At 37.7% G+C, this 6,608-nt stretch overlaps 1 protein-coding gene across 2 annotated transcripts in view; it reads left to right on the top strand.

Moving 5' to 3' along the window:
- Nucleotides 1-6,608, top strand: part of METTL8 (methyltransferase 8, tRNA N3-cytidine) — an 86,041-nt gene that overhangs the window by 5,336 nt on the left and 74,097 nt on the right. Inside the window, exon 1 of one of the 2 annotated variants that reach the window (XM_040475369.1) lies at nucleotides 5,913-6,123. The exons of the other annotated variant lie outside the window; for it this stretch is intronic. The gene's annotated coding sequence lies outside the window, so the exon portion shown is untranslated. Of the gene's footprint in view, nucleotides 1-5,912; nucleotides 6,124-6,608 lie in introns of those variants that run through there. 2 annotated transcript variants of the gene reach the window in all.

Raw genomic sequence — 6,608 nt, 5'->3', positions numbered from 1 at the left:
GCCCCACCTATTTTTTCTTCAACATTATACTTGACAAAGTACCTATAGTTCATTTCATTTATTTTTACTGCTATATAGTATTTAATTGTATGAATTTACTACAATTTATCCATCCTCTACTGACTGGGCTTTTGTTTCTTTCAAGTTTTTTATTCCTAGAAAAGTACTGTTACAGACATCCTTTAACCTGTCTCCTGGTATACATGTTAAAGAATGTATTTCTTTTCTCTTGCTGTGTAACAAAGTACCACAAACTTGGCAGCTTAAATGAACACCCATTTATTATTCCTAATTTTTGTTCCTACATGAAAAATCAGTTGTCCCAGAACTATTTTTTTGAAGGTTCCCTCATTTCTTCACAGATCTGCAGTGTTAACTTCATTGTATATCAAGTTTACATTTATAATTAGGTCTGTTTCTAGTCTGTGTTTTCTGTTCCATTGTTGTATTTCTATTACTGGGCTAATACCTGACCACTTTTATAGTAAGGCTTGAGAGCTGGTAGGACAAATCCTCTACCTTATTCCATTTCTCAGGAGTATCTTATTTCTTTTTTGCCTTTTGCATTTTCAAATACCTTTTTAAATCTGCTTCAGTTCCACAAAAAAACCTTATTGGAATTTTGATTGGAATAGCATTAAATCTGTGTATCAACTTGAAGAGAACTAACATCTTTACCATATCAAATTATCCTACTTATGAAGACCATATGTCTCTCCATTTATTTAGATCTGTAGTGTCTTTCAATGAAGTTTTATAATTTTTTTCATAAGGGATTTGCATATTTTAAACTTCCTAAGTACATTATATTTTTGGTCAGTGTTATAAATGGTAAATTTTTAAATTAGATTTTCTAACTATATTTTTGCTAGCATATAAAAATGCAAATTTTCTTTTTGTATATTGGTCTTTTATTTAGCAACCTTGACAAACTTTATCTTTAGCAATAATAATTGTCATTTGTAAAAAAGCAAAAACAAAAACAAAAAAAGTCATTTGTAAGATTTGGGGGATTTTTCTATGTAGATAATCATGTCCTCAGGAAACTGTGACAGCTTTATTACTTCCTTCTCAACTCTTACCATTTATTACTCTTTCTTTTCTTACTGTGCTGGCCAGGACTTCTAATACAATGAATAAAACTGGTGGAGGTGGCCATTCTTGTTTTATTCATGTTTATAAACAGAATATTTCTAATAGTTCACCATTAGGATAACATTGTAAGTTTTCAATAGCTACTCTTAATCAGATTAATGAAATTCTCTTCCATTCCATATTTGCTAAAAGTCTTATTTGATTTTTTTAAAAAAATATTTGTTTATTTTGAGAGATAGCATGCATGAGTTGGGCGAAGGGGCAGAAGGGGAGTCAGGGAGAGAGAGAGAGAGAGGGAGAGTATCTTAAGCAGACTCCACACTCAGCTCAGAGCCCTACTCAGGGCTTGATCCTACAACTATGAGATCAAGACTTGAACTGAAATCAAGAGTCCGACACTTAATCTAATGAGCCACTCAGGCACCCTTTGTTTATTTGATTTTTAATCATGAATGGGTGTTGAATTTAATCAACTACTTTCTCTATATCAGCTGACATAATCATATAATTTTTTCCCTTTAATCTGATAATGTCAGATGCTCAACCGACTGAGCCACCCAGGCGCCCCTTTTTTAATGTTTTTATTCAGCCTTTGGGAGTATTTTATAACAGAAAGGTTTTTGGGGTGTCAGTTCACCAAATTACCAGAACTACAATTCCACTTTATTTTTTTTAACATTTATGTATTTATTTTTGAGAGAGACCGTGCACACACCATGAGAGTGGAGCAGGAACAGAGAGGGGAAATAGAAGAACTGAAGCGGGCTCTGCACTGACAGCAGAGAGCCTGACGTGGGGCTTGACCGTCATGATCCTTGAGCCGAAGTCAGTCACTTAACCAACTGAACCACCCAGGCACCCCTACAATTCCACTTTAGTATTTTTAGTGTAAAGACTTCTGTTAATGTAAGATATGATCACTTACCATCACTTCTGTCTTCTTGTCTCTCTGCATAACCATCTCTCTTCCAGCTGGAAGCAAGGAAGCCGTGTTATGTAGTAGAAAGAGCATCATACCAGGAGTCAAGAGGCACAAGTTGTAGCTCCAGCACCACCACTTAGTGGGATCTTAACCAAGCCACTTATTCTCTCTGAGTTTCATTCAATCACCTGCTAAGAGGAAATACTCAGGATTGAAGTGAGAATTACATGAGTTTATAAATGTCAACTCGTTGTTGTAAGGGGAAAGGATGAGAACCAATGATGTCTAGTACATTCTCTGTTAGGGAAATGTAACCAAAACAGGTAGTTTAAGGAGAGAAGAGGGTTGATTTGGTAGCACAGAGGATCTTTTTTGTGTGGTGAAACTATTTCATGGTTTTGAAATGGTGGATACATGACACTGCATTTGTTAAAACCCACAGAGCTCTACAGCACAAAGAGTAAACCTTAACACATGCAAATTTTAAAAATAAATAAGGGGAAATGGGATTCAGGATGGAGGGCAGACTGATAAAAGAATCTAATTGTATTATAAATGTATTTAATAACCTCACTGAAAGGAACCAAGTAACTTGAAAATGAGACTAAAACTAAAGGCAGTAGGAACTGTTCATAAGCACTGTACTCTAGTTGATAAAGTATGAACTCTAGCTTGCTATAGATAATGGTAGATACATGTAGAAGCATTTATAAAAACGTGTTTATACAAGGTTTGGTATTCCCACATATATTTCCTTGTTTTTGAGAGGGCCTAGAAGCAATCTTGTAGCAAGGAGCACACCCAGTACCTGGTCCATTCCCCAATAAAAGAAACAGACACTCTTCGGAGAAGTAGCTGATTCTAGGATTGGGTTAACGAATATACAACATGAGCCTGCAGTATCTTGTAGTGCCGGAAAATAAGGCAAGTGCTCCAAAACAAAAACACAATGATGAGAGTATGTCAAAAGAATATAGGAGCCAACTATAGAAAGAAACTATAGAAGAAAGAACTCTTAATAGCCAAAACAGGAACAGTTTGAGCAATAAATAAAATAGTATCGGGTTATAACCCACAGTGTAAAAGAAACGTCTTTGAATCCATACTGATAGAAACAAGTGATTGAGTAAATAAATGGGGGAGAAGAGACAAATCTCCCATGTAAAAGAATTCCAGATAATTTATGTAGCTATTCTGCCCTTAAAGAAGTGGAGCATAACTCGCTACTCCCTAAGTGTGGGCTGCACATAGTGACTTCCTTCTTAAGAATACAGTATGGAGGGACCACTGGGTGGCTCATTGGTTAAGCGACCGACTTCAGCTCAGGTCATGATCTCACAACTCTTGAGTTCGAGCCTCGCTTCAGGCTCTGTGCTGACAGCTTAGAGCCTGGAGCCTGCTTTGGATTCTGTGTCTCCCTCTGTCTGCCCCTTTCCCGCTTATGCTCTGTCTCTTCCTCTCAAAAATAAATACTGAAAAAAAAAAAGTTAAAGAATGCAGTATGGAAAGGAGGAAGGGAATAAGTTTACAGTGGAGAAACTTGTCAATCACTGCCTCAGCCAGGTGATCAAGGTTAACATTAACCCTGATAAGTCATATTCATATCATGAATACCCTTGATATGATGTGATAAGAATGGCACTTTACTTCAGTAGTTTTTTTCCCTAAAACCCAAACCCCCAGTCTAATCATGAGGAAAACATCTCATAAATATTGAGGGACATTCTACAAGATACTTGATCAGTATTCCTCAAAATTGTCAAGGTCTTCAAAAACAAAGAAAGTCTGAGAAACTATTAGAGCCAAAGTGGAGCCTAAGGAGACCTGATCACGAAATATAACATGATGCCCTAGATGGAATTCTATGAGAGAAAAATACATCGAATGAAGATAAAGGGAATTTGAATAAAGTATGGGCTTAGGTTTATAGTAATGCATTAGTATTGGCTTATTAATTGTAACAAATTACCATGCTAGTGTAAGATTTTAGTAATATAGGAAACTAGGTTAGAATATGGGAGCTTTCTGTACTATCTGCAACTTTTCTGTAAATCTTAGACTATTCTAAAATTAAAAGTTTACTTTTGAAATGCAATAGGCGTGCGTGCACAAGTGGGGGAGGGGCAGAGAGAGAGAGAGAGAGAGAGAGAGAGAGGCAGAGAATCCCAAGCAGGCTCCTCACTGCCAGCGCAGTGCATGACACGGAGCTCAATCTCACAGACCATGAGAGCATGGCATGAGCCAAAATTAAGAGTTGGATGCTTAACCAACTGAGCCACCTAGGTACCCCTATTGCATTTTAAAAGTAAACTTAAGATGAACTCAGTTACCAGCCTGCCTGCGTGTAGATCTCAGCCTCAAAACGTACTAGCTATACCAACCAGGGTATCCCACTTAACTAGAATTACTTTAACTTGTCTATGCCTCACTTATTTATCTGTTTGGGAGGACTAAATGAGTAACACAGTAAAGCATTTAAAGTAATGCCTGGCACATAGCAAGTGCTATATAATGTTTGATTCTGTTTATCATTACTACTTTGTTTTGATCTTTCGTTTTGGGGATCTATGTGTTTATAGCTGAATTACACTGAATCTTCTTCAGCATGCTGAAGTGTCCAACAAAACAGTATCCATAATGCCTTTTTCATAAGGGAGAAATTATTAAGATTGTAAAGATTCCAGAGAAAGGACCAGAACGTGAGGATTCCCACCCCATTTCAAACCAAATAAATAGAATTGACCAAGTGAATGCAGAAGGTACAAAGCCTGGTAGGATCTACCCTTTATGGGCATAGACATGCCACATATAGAAATTCCGAAGTTAATGTTATTTGGTTTTCAGTAGATTTCTTATTAAAATGTCCACTCCCCTTGTTAAACTGGTATTTGGTTACGCCTGGGTGGCTCAGTTGGTTTAGCATATGGCTTTTGATTTCAGCTCAGGTCATGATCTCATGATTCGTGAGATCAAGCCCCACGTCAGGCTCTGCTGATACCAAGGAGCCTGCTTGGGATTCTCTCTCTTCCTCTCTCTCTGCCCCTCCTCCACTCGTTCTTTCTCTCTCTCTCTTTCTTTCTCTCTCTCAGAAAAAAAAAAAACACTCATGTTATTTTAGGACAAAGCACTGCCTACAGTACAAATCCCCAGATTTAGAGTTCAGCATCTGAAGTTTTGGTGACTTTTGAAACAAAATGGAATGTATTATAAAAACATAGGTTTTAGGCTTTTTACTCCTCTGCCTGAAATACATACCAGCTCTATTGAAAACTCCTTATAGATCAGCAGCTTAGGTGTAATAGTGTACTGAGTAGACCATAGCATTTGGAGTCAGGAAGCCTGCTTGGGGTATGGAGTCTGATAGCTGTGTGAATGAGGCAACACATGTAACCTCTTTGAGCCTCGTCTCCCACATCTGTAAAATGGTGATAAAGATGCTTGTCCTGCCTCCTTCCCTTACTTATTGTATTATTGTAAGGATGAGTTGTAAAAGTGAATGTGAGAGCTTTTTGTAAATTATAAAACCTATGTAGATATTATTGTTATAGTAATTCTCAGGTTTTCGACCAGAGTAAAACTCTAATAGAGCCTTATAGTCAGATTAGGTGTTGCATGCCTTTACTTATTTAATTATATAATAAGATGAAATCATTTGAATTTAACATGCCTTTTATGGTATATTTTCTCACAGTACTTTAGTTTTTATGATGTTTTTCTTTGGTGTAACAAAGGAAGGCATTGTTTTTATCTGTAATTGTTTCCTTCAGGTGGCAGTTTGAGGAAATGGTTTCCAAGCTCTTCGCTGAAATTAGCTATATAGAGAACACAAAAGTGTATCCCTGTGATTTGTGAAATTGTCTCTGTAGGACACAGACCCTCTTGTCCTGGAGTGGAGCTGACCAGCAGAGGGTGCACGAGCTTTCCCAGGAGCTGGCTTCAAAGGCTAGGCTGGGCAGACCTGACTGGTGCCAGCTGTGTTTGCTGTCTGATGATTAAGAAGTACTATAAATGAAAAGGTTTTGGCACACCAAAAACACAGTTACCAAATGGAAAGAGAGAGCAGTCTTAATGTCACTTAACAATGTGGCAAGTACCTGCCGTAGTTGGTGAGTAGGAAGTTTCCAGATAATTGGAGTTTGGTCTTCTAGCATGGGTTATTTGTTTTCCACCTCCTCCTGCTACTCTTTGCCTTTTCCAATAATTTCTTTCTCTTTCTGGATTCTTTGCCCTTACCGTCTGAGCATCTGCAGTTGTTGGCCTTATGTGGTCTGACAAATTGGAGTGTTTTAAAACTGACCTTTCTCTGAACTTCTGTGGCCCTAGGGTAAATGGGTCCTGGATCCAACTGTCTACAGCACCCTGTCTGGGTCCCCTTACCAAGGCTCTCACAGGTTCCATGGCATCTTTTCCTCCATGTAAATGGGTGACCGTTAGAAAAAAGACTTTGAGACTTTTCAAGTGTTACTATTACTACTGCCCATACCATCTTTTTTTCCTTCCTTCCCAAGCACGGATCCTCTACCTGTGGATATTGTGTAGAGTTTATATACATAGCGATTGTAAAAATATTTTTATAAGTTTCCTGAATATA

The sequence above is a fragment of the Herpailurus yagouaroundi genome, unplaced genomic scaffold (assembly GCF_014898765.1).
Source record: "Herpailurus yagouaroundi ecotype Mexico unplaced genomic scaffold, PumYag 140, whole genome shotgun sequence".
Classification (NCBI taxonomy): domain Eukaryota; kingdom Metazoa; phylum Chordata; class Mammalia; order Carnivora; family Felidae; genus Herpailurus; species Herpailurus yagouaroundi.
This window is presented reverse-complemented; position numbering and strand designations above follow the sequence as displayed.